The sequence below is a fragment of the Pipistrellus kuhlii genome, unplaced genomic scaffold (genome assembly GCF_014108245.1).
Source record: "Pipistrellus kuhlii isolate mPipKuh1 unplaced genomic scaffold, mPipKuh1.p scaffold_m20_p_2, whole genome shotgun sequence".
NCBI classification, from domain to species: Eukaryota; Metazoa; Chordata; class Mammalia; order Chiroptera; family Vespertilionidae; genus Pipistrellus; species Pipistrellus kuhlii.
In genome coordinates, this window is record NW_023425515.1 from 12,612,646 (window position 1) to 12,624,590 (window position 11,945).

An 11,945-nucleotide genomic window follows, 5' to 3' on the forward strand; every position below is an offset into this window, starting at 1 on the left:
CCAGGAGGTCACCTGTTTGATTCTCACTCAGTCAGGGCACATGCCTCGGTTGCGGACTCAATCCCCAGTAGGAGACATGCAGAAGTTAGGCGATCAAAGATTCTCTCCCATCATAGATGTTCCTATCTCTCTGTCCATCTCCTTTCCTCTTTCTGAAATCAATTAAAAACATATTTTAAAAATAGGAAGGTTTGTATGTACTGATAAGAAAAATTATTCTAGGTATTTTGTTAAGCAAAAAGAAAAAAAAGAGGATTCAGAATCATGTATAGAATATTCTACCATTTGTGTATATGAATAAATTATATGCCCGTGATTATATTTGCATAAGACATCTCTCAAAGAAATTTTTAAAAATGGTGATTATAGTTGTTTCCAGAAAGAGGTACTGAGAGACTGGAAGACATGGGGGGAATCGTTTTCAATTCACATTCTTCTTGTCATGATCTTCAATGATAGTGAAAGTGAGTAGGTTAGTTAAGGCAGAGTTGTGGGTGCGAGAGTTAGGTATCAAACAACTCAAAGAGATTTTTGTTATATGATTGAAAAGCCAAGGCTTGGCCGAGACCGGTTTGGCTCAATGGATAGAGCGTCGGCTTGGGGACTGAAAGGTCCTGGGTTCGATTCCGGTGAAGGGCATGTACCTTGGTTGCGGGCATATCCCCAGTAGGGGGTGTGCAAGAGGCAGCTGGTCGATGACTCTCTCTCTCATCGATGTTTCTAACTCTCTATCTCTCTCCCTTCCTCTCTGTACAAAATCAATAAAATATATTTTAAAAAAAAAAGAAAAGAAAAGCCAAGGCTTGGAAGTGACAGTGAAGGTCTAAGTGAATATCATCTCCTGGCCAAGAGATACAGATGAAGAAAGAATGTGGGCATCTTCTAAAAAAAAAAAAAAAAAAAAAAAAACTGCCTGAGAAGTAATGATGTCAAGGAAAAACCAAGTTAACATTGAGACAAGAACATAATGAGCTCTGAAAAGAGGTTGAGAATGCTGTAGAGATTAGAATTAGAGCAGTTTTTTTTGTGTGTGTGTTTTTGTTTTGTTTTGTTTTATTTATTTTTTTATTGATTTTTAAGAGAGAGGAAGGGAGGTGGTTAGAGAAACAGAAACATGGATGAGAGAGGAAGATCATTGGCAGGCTGCCTCCTGCACGACCCCTACAGGGATTGAGCCTGCAACCTGGGCAAGTGCCCTGACCAGAAATCAAACCGTGACCTCTTGGTTCATATGTTGATGCTCAAACACTGAGCCACATTGGCAAGGCACCACAAAACTTTTGCTGAGACTTCCAGGACAGAGACACTCTTTCCTGGTGCCCTTTTATGTGAGAAGTCATAAGATCTGGAGCTGCAGCTATTTTTACCACAACAAGAAGAGATGATGTCTAAGAATGTGCCAGAAGCTATAGGTCAGAGATCCTGGGAGACAGAAACTGGGCCCTGATGGCATGACAAGTCTCTGAGCACAACTTTCAGTTCCATGATCAAATAACCCCCTTTTTTACCTTAGCCAATGTGGTTTCTTTCTGCCCAAAACAAGAAAGGACTCAGGTATTACTGAACATTTTATTAAAGAGATAAAACATCAAGATTGAAGAACATAATTGATATACTATTTTAATTATTCAATTTGTGCCAAGCAATTACTTTTGTAGTTTTCATATTATCTCATAAAATACAACTACACCTGAACTTCCTCAACCAGATAAGAAGCATGTATGAAAATGCTATAGCTAGAAACTCTGATCAAGATGGTAGCATAGGTAAATACGCTACTTGCATTCTCCCATAACTACATCAAAACTACCATTAAACTGCAGAATAACCATCACTCAGAACTTCCTGAAGTCTAGCTGAACAGAAGTCCTATAACTAAGGAGATACAGAAGAAGCTTCATACACCAGGAGGGGCAAAGATGTAGAATGGGCTAGTCCCACACTACATGTGGTAGATAAAATTCAGGAGGGATATATCAGCTGGGAGGGCTTCCCTGAGGAACGAGGGGTCTCATACCCTCCAGGAGGTTCTCAGCCCAGGGTTCCAGGAAGAGAAGTCCCCATAATTTCTGGCTATAAAAATCAGTGAGGATTGTGACTGAGTGAGAAGAAGACCTGGTGGAGTCTCAGAACTTCCTCTTAAAGGGCCCACCCACAGACTTACTTGAACTTACTCGCTCTGACGTACAGTGCTGGGGCAGCAGGTCAGAAGGTGCCAGGATTATACGGGAAGGAGCAGAATTGTTTGGCTTTGGGGTGAGACTTGAAGAGCAGCTTTCTCCCAGACAGAATGATGGCAAAGGCCATTGTTCCTTTGCTGAGCCCTCCCCACACAGAGCCAGTACTTGTGCCCATATCTAAGTCTTCCATCAACCTGGCTCTCACTGTTTGCCCCATCCTAGAGACAAAAATTATAACAACAACAGCAAAAACTCCAACATGTCCCAATTGAAAGGACAGAGCAAAACTCCAGAAAAAGAACACAATAAAATGGAGTCAAACAATCTACCAGATGCAGAGTTCAAAGCACTGGTTATAAGGATGCTCAATGAACTTTGGGAAAGAACAGATGAACTCAGTGAGAACTTCAACAAAGAGACAGGCAACATAAAAAGGAAGATATAAAACAGAATCTTTGAAGGCCAGAAGGGATTGACACGAAATATTCAAAGTGATGAAAAGCAAGGACCTATAACCAAGATTACTCTACCCAGCAGAGCTATCATTTGGAATTGAAGGACAGATAGAAATAAAAATTTCTTTTATTTCCCAGATAAGAAAAAGCTGAAGGAGTTCATCAACAAACCAGTATTATAAGAAATGTTAAAGGGTATTCTTTAAGGAGAAGAACAAAAAAAGATTAAAAATATGAATAATAAAATGACAATAAGTATATATCTGACAATAGTAAGTATAAAAAGCAAATGGATTAATGCTCCAAATAAAAGCATCTGATGGCTGAGTGGATAATAAAACAAGACCCTCACATATGCCATCTACAAGAGAGTCACTTCAGCTCCAAAGACACATGGAAAAGATATTGCATAAAAATGAAAAAAGAAAAAAAAAAAGCTGGGATAGCAATACTTATACCAGACAAAATAGACTTTGCATACATATTAACATAACCAATGGATATATACACTGGGGCAGTGGGGGCTTGCTGGGGTGGGAATGACTGGGGGAGGTCAAGTGGGGGAAAAAGGAGACATATGTAAAACTTTAGACAATAAATGATTTTTTTTAAAGGCTATAACAAAAGATCACAAAGGAACCAGCAATTCTCCTTCTGGGTATTTATCTGAAGAAACCAAAAACAATAAATCAAAAAAGACATATGCATCCAAATGTTCATTGCAGCATTATTTACAGGAGACAAAATATAGACGCAACCTAAATGTCCATCAATAGATGAATGGATAAATAAGTGGTACCTATATACCATGAAATATGACTTAATGGTAAAAAAAAAAAAAAAAAAAGAATGAAATCTTGCCATTTACAACAACATGAAGGACATAGAGGGTATTGTGCTGAGTGAAATAAGTCAGAGAGAGAAAGACAAATACCATATCAGGAATGTAGCTATGACAGAATGCGGTACCCCTACCTTATTCTGCCCCAGGCAGGTCCCAAATGGCAGATCCTCCTTATAAGGCTTCACTCTTATGTCCAGTTTAAGAGAGATAAAATCTCTCCTCTGGAGATAATACTCTTAGGTTCATGAATTTTTGACATTTTCTTCCTCTTCTGTTCACTTTATTGCAGAACATACCATCAGTCCAAAAGACCCACTAATCTTCACTAGTGTGTGAGGACATTTTGAAATACAAGCTTCATAAAGTTAAAGAAAATTCCAGGTGTAGTCTCATAGGATACAAATACCTTAGCCTAGGTCTAAAAAATTAGATTTAAAACTTGCAGCCATCTTGACCATTGTTTAAGCCAGAATTTAAGCTCCCTTCTTCAAACCCTTCATACCTATAGACACAGGCTCTGACCTAAATCTGTTCCCTTTCGTTTTAAGCAGAAGTTATACTACTAATGACTACCTGAATTGCCAACTTGGTTTGTGTCCCTTAAATGTTGCCCTTGAGAAAACTTGACCAGTTTGTCCTAATCCTTTTTTAGCTGAGCCCCCAGCTCCAATATGCAGCTCTGAAATTCTGCATTCTTTCCTTATCTGTTTTCTTTCTTCAAAATGGTTCTTTTCCTGGTTCATCCCTTTGGTGAACTTTCCTAAGGCCGGTAATTCACATTGCATTCTCTTAAGTTTTCCTCTGAACCCTTATACTTTTTATTTCATAGATTTATTAATTCAGGCCCCAACCTTAACCCACAGACCCTTTACTCTTGGAGAGATGTGTGAATTTTGTTAACTTCCAATAGTCCACTCTGAATCTGGAAATACATTAGTTATTTTTACTCAAATTTAGACCTTATTGAAAGAGTGTACAATAAATCTCATCTTCCCTTCGTTGTTAGCATAATCAGTGTGTCTAGTCCCATGGTCGGCAAACTGAGGCTCACAAGTCACATGCTACTCTTTGGCCCCTTGAGTGTGGCTCTTCCACAAAATACCAAAGCCTGGGTGAGTCTATTCTGAAGAAGTGGCGTTAGAAGAAGTTTAAGTTTAAAAAATTTGGCTCTCAAAAGAAATTTCAATCGTTGTACTGTGGATATTTGCCTCTCTTGGCTAATGAGTTTGCCAGCTGCTGGGCTAGTCTATTGTACTTGGGGTGGCTGGGCAACACAAACAAATGTCTTTCATTTATAGATGGCAGTAAGGTGGAGAAATATGTAAAATGATAATCTGTAGAGAACTGTATACAATAAAAACAATACCAACCGTGAATTTTTTTAAAAAAGCTAAAATTGTTAATACTATCATGTTGATCTTCTAAGCTCTTTGAGAATGGATATTTGATATACTTGAACTTCTGCTGGCGTCTGCATTTATTAATGTACACTAAGTTTTTCAAGGTAATTCTGGCAATATTTAAGTGTGTTTGGAATTCGTAGAAATTATTTCATTAAAAAAAGAATACAAGTTGACATCTGTGAAGCTAACTCACACTCAAGTAAAAACAAAGGCAGCTGCCACCTGGCAGCAACAGTACTTCCATTTGACACTTTCAAATACTTGGCTTAAAATGAAGTAGTGTGCTGGCCAACAAAAAGAAAAGAGCGTGGAAAGCAGTGGGGCAATGAAATTGGGTAAGATCATGACATTTTCAGTTCAACTCTTTTCTTTTATAACCTAAGATTATAGAAGCAACAAGCTATAAAACTATACTAAGCCATTTACCACTGAATTCTACGTGATTCTCCATGTCATAATCTTCCTTTCTTTAAGAAAAAATTGTCAGTTCTATATTTCAGCTCAATAACCTACAATGCCAATGTAAATCTGTTTAGCAGATTAATACATTTCACTTTTCATATTCATATTATACTCTTAATATAGTATTAGTTTTTCAACAAATGTCTTAATGTCTATACATGATGTCTCCCTTTTCTCGAATTCAGTTTACTTCTGATTCAGCAGAAGGGAAAATCAGAGATTCCAAGTGTGAGAAGAATACCATGCACTGTTGCTGACTCTGAAATGTAAGGTCCTATGAGCAAATCCCAGGGAGAGAGCTCTGGAGCTAACTAAGGACAGCCCCCTGTTGACAGCCAGCAAGGAAACAGGGACCTCAGTCCTACAAAAATCAGGCACAGGATTTTGCCAAAAACCCCCGAGAAAACAGCCATGCCAAGCCAACTTCTGACCTACAGAATTATGGGATAATACATTTGTATTATTTTAAGCTGCTTACTTTGTGACAATTTGTGGTCATGCTCTATGTAGCAATAGAAAACTAATGTAGATCACGCCACCTGATTGAAATGAGAGGAGAGTGTAATAGGAGACTATGACAGGAAGTGAGGAAGATGCATTGGAAGAAAGTAAACGAGGTGGCAGCTACTGCGTGGCCTTGCAGAACATTGTACGGCCATTTGAGTGGGCCAAAAACAGTTGAAAATCAAAAGATGAGTCAAAAAGATTTGCTCATCAATGGCCTTTTGGGTGTTGGCAAAGAGAGGAAGGAGTTTGTTGATTCCAAAATCACTGGCCTGAGCCAAGGGTAGAAGAGTTGTAATGAGATGAGATAACAAACAATTAAGGAGGAGTACTAGTACATGCAGTGCAGGCTGAGAGGCTGGTCAAACAAGGGTTCATCTTGGGACATGTTATGAATGAAATGCCTATCAGACATCTAAGTGAAGTTGTGTATTAAGCTGTTAGAGGCACAAGCCTGGGGTTCGGAGAATTATCTGGAGCTGGAACTATTAATTAGGAAGTCCGCTCACACCAAGTGTTCAAAGCCAGAAGATGATTAGTTCAAACTCTGAGGAAATGAGTGTGAAGAGAGAAGACCAGTGCTTTGTGGCTTACTCCTTTTTTATAAAAGTCTCTCCTAGATTTATTTAATTTTTTGATTTGTAAATACAAATATATGAAGGATCCCATTAACCAAATATTGTTAAAATATTTATTTATGACCTTAATGAGTTACCTGTCTTAAAAATAACAAAATTGAATGAAATCCACGCTATCACCGAAAATCCAAAATAAAGTTATCACTAATGTAAGGTCTTCCAAATTAAACACAGATCATATCGTTGAAAAAGCCCATTGAAATTTCCATAAATTATGCACCCATATCAAAAGACTAATGAATTCTATTCTTACAATAGTAGTTGCTCTGAGATATTTTAACATCCTAGAATTATAACTATATATGTATATAACATTTATGCTTAAGATCTGATGGAGTATTATTCTTCCAATTCACTTTGGTTCCTTGACACTATGAAAATTCAGTATTTATATGTCTGCAATGTCAAACAAAGGCAAGACAAAACAGAAAAATACGAACATAAGAACTTTGTTCTACTCTGTTTCCTTCCACACATACTGTCCCATTGTGTTTCATTTGTTGCTATTGATATGAGCCATAGCTAGTTTATTATTCTTACCAACTTTCTGTCTGGAAAGAAAGAAGTACTTGTGACTGTTTTTAGGCTAGTAAAAAAAAAAAAAAAAAAAAAAAAAAAAAAAAAACAAGAAACAACAAAAAAAAAACCTTACTAAGAAATCTCTGTCATAAATCTCTATGTATGCTTTTTTATCACACAAAAAAGTAAGAGTTGTTGAAATCTTCCTACAAAGTGGAGAAAAACTTGACCTGCTGCAATCATCTGTTTAAAGTGAGTACTCCTATAAACACAATGACAAACTATTTTTGTCAACCACATCACAAATAATTATTAATGTGGTAACTTTAGCTCCATGTTTTGAGTTTCTCTTGGGCCAGGTGTGGGGTGGGAACATGCTCTTTATGGCAACACTTCTTTGGATCATCTGCTGACAAAGCAGATTTTTTAAACCTTATCCATCATCACCCTAATTAGGCCATCCAGTGTCAGAACTTGCTGTGTGAATTTGATTAATGCTAGCCATCTCTGTGGTGCAGCTGACATTGCCCACATAAAAGGGAGTGACTCTGCCTTCAAAGCAATTTCCTTATGAGTATGTCCTCTCCCCTTCTACCTGCTTGTATTGAAAAAGTACTAAGGAAGGTTTGCAGTGCTGCGCTCACAACTTTAGGAAACTTCCTTTCAGCTGAAAGAAAGTTTTTTATATTACTACTAGAGGCCTAGTGCACAAAATTCATGCACAGGTAGGGTCCCCATGCCTGGCTGGTGATCAGGGCCAATCTGTGGGGCAAGCAGTGGGGCGATCTGGGGACCCCCACTAGCACCTGCCTTGACCAGCCTGGGGCCCGGGGGCCGGGGGCAGCTCCTTTGTGTGAATGTCTGTCCCCTGGTGGTCAGTGCACGTCATAGCAACTGGTCCACCGTTCTTCTGCCATTCAGTTGATTTGCATATTAGGCTTTTATTATATAGGACAACGCTATTGCCCTTTATATCTTTTTGTGGCACTTAATTTATGATACAACTTACAATATGCAGGTCGTTCTCATCTCTACCTTCCAAAGACTGTGAACAATATTTGATCATTAATTGATCCTAATAGATGCACTGTTCCCAATGCTGTAGCACACATGTGTCAAACACAAGGCCCGCGGGCAAAATCCGTCCCGCCAGGCCTTGCAATGTGGCCTGCACCGTGCTGTCATCACTGCACTCCGCTGCGTTTCCATCACAATGACAGTTTATGACTGTTCAGTAAACCATTTGGCCCGCGATTTAGGCTGGATTTTAGATTTTGGCCCCTTCTCTGATTGAGTTCGACACCCCTACTGTAGCACAAATATTTGACATGTTAGGCAGAAGAGGGTCCCTGAAAACTGACATATAGTCCTATCTCCCCATCACCACCCTTCCTACCACCACATACCTGAAGAAAAGTAAACACAAGGGGACTTGTTTTCATAATTAGAGCATGATTTATGTTGTTCACTGGGGGATTTATATATTTAAACCTACTTATTTTGTGCCTCAGAGGAAACACTATAGCATGAAGGTTGTTGTAATGGTTAATTTTAGGTGTCAACTTGGGCTAGAGCATGGTGCCCAGTTGTTTGGTCAAACACTAGACTAGATGTTGCAGTAATGGGTATTTTGTAGATGTGATTGACATTGATAATCAACTAGAGGCCCAGTGCATAAAATTCGTGCATGGGGGAGGAGGGCTTGACACTCAGCCCAGCCTGCACCCTCTCCAATCTGAAACCCCTCAAGGTTTGCCCGACTGCCCTCTCACAATCCAGGACTACTGGCTCCCAACTGTTTGCCTGCCTGCCAGCCCGATTACCCCATAACCACTCCCCTGCCAGCCTGATTAATGCCTATCTGTTCCCTGCTGGCCCAATTGACCCTAACTGCCCTCCTCTTCTGGCCTGGTCAATCCCAACTGCCCTCCCCTTCAGGCATGATCGTCCCCAACTGCCCTCTCCTGCAGGCCTGGTTCCTCTCAACTTCCCTCCCCTGCTGGCCATCTTGTGGCAGCCATCTTTGACCACATGGGAATGGCCATCTCGTGCATTGGAGTGATGGCCAATTTGCATATTACTCTTTTATTAGATAGGATAGGCTTATATAAAAGAGATTACCCTCAATAATGAGGATAGGCTTCAATCTGTTGAAGGCCTTAAAAGCAAAAACTGAGGTTTTCTGGAGTAGAATGAATATTACTTTATTAAGATAGTAAGAAAAATCCTGTCTATGGATTTGGACTCAAGACTGCAACTTCAACTCTTGTCTGAGTTTTCATCCTGCCAGCCTGCCCTACAAATTTCAGACTTGCCAGGTCCCATAATTTCATGAGCCAATTCCTTAAAAGTAATCTCTCTCTCCATATATGCATTCTATTGGTTTTGTTTTTCTGGAGAGCCCTACAGTTATATTTCAAAAACAGTTCTTTCTGTTATAATATTTGTGAAAATTTTGCTAATGGAGTACAATTCTATTCCCAATTTTGTTAATCGAAAAGGGTAGGAATTAGTACACTGCTTGCTAATAGAATTCAGTTTCTCTGCTGGTTTGGAGTACAGGAGAGTATATTCAAAGGAACTCTACAACAATGGTACTTCTTCTAATCAGCAGGGACATTTCATACCTGTTTTTTTAATATGAAGCTTTACTTGAGAGTTCAGCCCAACTACACATTTTCCCAATCTAGTTCACTAATGATCAAATCCTAACCAACTACCAACAGCAACAAAAATCTGAGAAGTTGGATCAACACATTTTGAGAAAAAGATGGGACATGTTTTGGGGCACAGTTGGGGCAGGAAGGAGTTTCACCGGTTAATACAACTTAAAATGGGAAGTTAGTGTGCCCAATTTCCATTGCCTCATTCATCAAGAGAGTTTGTGTTTTGACTTTTGGAAGTCATTTCATTGCATGATGTAATGGAGAAAATAATGAAGATTTCAAATTTTCTTTATGCTTGTGTTTTTGTTTTAGTTTTAACCACTGCCAGTTTATGGATATTTAAGAAATTGAAACAAAGAAAAGAGAGTCAATTCATTTTCACTTAGACAATTGGTTAAGTTCTGGAAAACTTTGAAGAAATATAGTGTAATGTTTCTAAAATGAAAAGGTTTTAGATCCCATGGTCCCCAAAGGCTGCACACTTTTCCCTGATGTTACATAACAGAACTGTCCAGATTCCAACTTGATCCAATATGGATGAAGAAGATGGTACCTGAGATTATTGTTTTTTCTTCTTGTTTTATTTTTAAAATATATTATATTGATTTTTTACAGAGAGGAAGGGAGAGGGTTAGAGAGCTAGAAATATCACATCGATGAGAGAGTTGACCAGCTGCCTCCTGCACAACCCCCACCAGGGATATGCCCACAACCGAGGTACATGCCCTTGACTGGAATTGAACCTGGGACCCTTCAGTTCGCAGACCGATGCTCTAGCCACTGAGCCAAACTAGTTTTGGCAGATTATTGTTTTTAATATTGAAATCTTCTAAACTTAAAAGTATCACAGACTTGAAAGAGTTATAGAAAGCTATTCTTAGTTTTGGAGATTATGTGTGAATCGTGACTTTGGGATACAACCACAAGATGTGTGTAATTGTAAAGCCCCTGCCCTATTGAAGGTGGCTCATTTTCTAAAGAAACCACTTCTGCTAAAAAGCAAACTAGACCTATTAACACAGGATCTTGGTGAACAGTTAGAAGGAATCAGCTGTGAAAGGAAAAGTACATGTTATGATGTAATTGTTTGTATCAAATCTGCTTCTCTCTCCCAGCTCCCTAAAGAGGAGGGTCTGGCCTTGATAGAACAATTCTTTGGGGCTTTTGTGATTCCGATTCAGAAGGAAAGAGAGCTGGGGGAGAAGATCTGAAGCACACAGCCAGGGCTAGACAACTGGCCACATTTGGAAAGCACACAAGCAGTGACCTTGTGTGAGAACAGTGGAAAAGAAAAAAGAGGAGTGTTTAAGATGTGTTGTTATTTATCTTCTGCACAGTGTTCAGGATATGAGAACTTTAAAAAGTTATTTTGTAGTTAGATTTCACGTACTTGCCTGTATTTTTTGGGGGGGTGGGGGTGGGGGAGGACACGGTATTGATCTAAGTCTGGACCACATGGGTCACAGATTTCTAAACTTTACACAAAAAAGTAATCTTGAGCTATAGGAATTCGAGAACAAATTTTGAGTACTATTTGTGGCTTCCTAGGTATTTTATGACATTGGAGCGATAAAAGGCTTCATCAGTAAAATAACCTCAACCAGATTGTTATGAGTTTAAAATGAAAACACCCTCACATCTCCTAGTATGGTGGTCGGCAAACTCATTAGTCAACAGAGCCAAATATCAACAGTACAATGATTGAAAATTCTTTTGAGAGCCAAATTTTTTAAACTTAAACTTCTTCTAACTCCAAGTCTTCTAACGCCACTTCTTCTAAATAGACTTTCCCAGGCTTTGGTATTTTGTGGAAGAGCCACACTCAAGGGGTCAAAGAGCTGCATGTGGCTCGTGAGCTGCAGTTTGCCAACCATGGTAGTAAATTTCAGGGTATAAATATCAGTACTCTCTTTAAATTGACAGTCCAATACCCCTAAGTACTACAGTATACTTAAAATACGTACACACACACACACACACACACACACACACGTATATGTGTGTATGTGTGTGTGTGTGTGTGTGTGTGTGTGTGTATATATATATATATATATATATATATATATATTGATTCCAAAGAGGAATAGAAACATCAATGATGAGGGAGAATCATTGATCGGCTGCCTCATGCACGCCCCCGCAACCCAGGCATGTGCCCTTGGTCAGAATTGAACCTGGGACCCTTCAGTCTGCAAGCTGACGCTCTATCCACTGAGCCAAACCGGCTAGGGCTAGAGTGTACTTTAAAAAAAAATAAAGTTTATTGTACTGGTC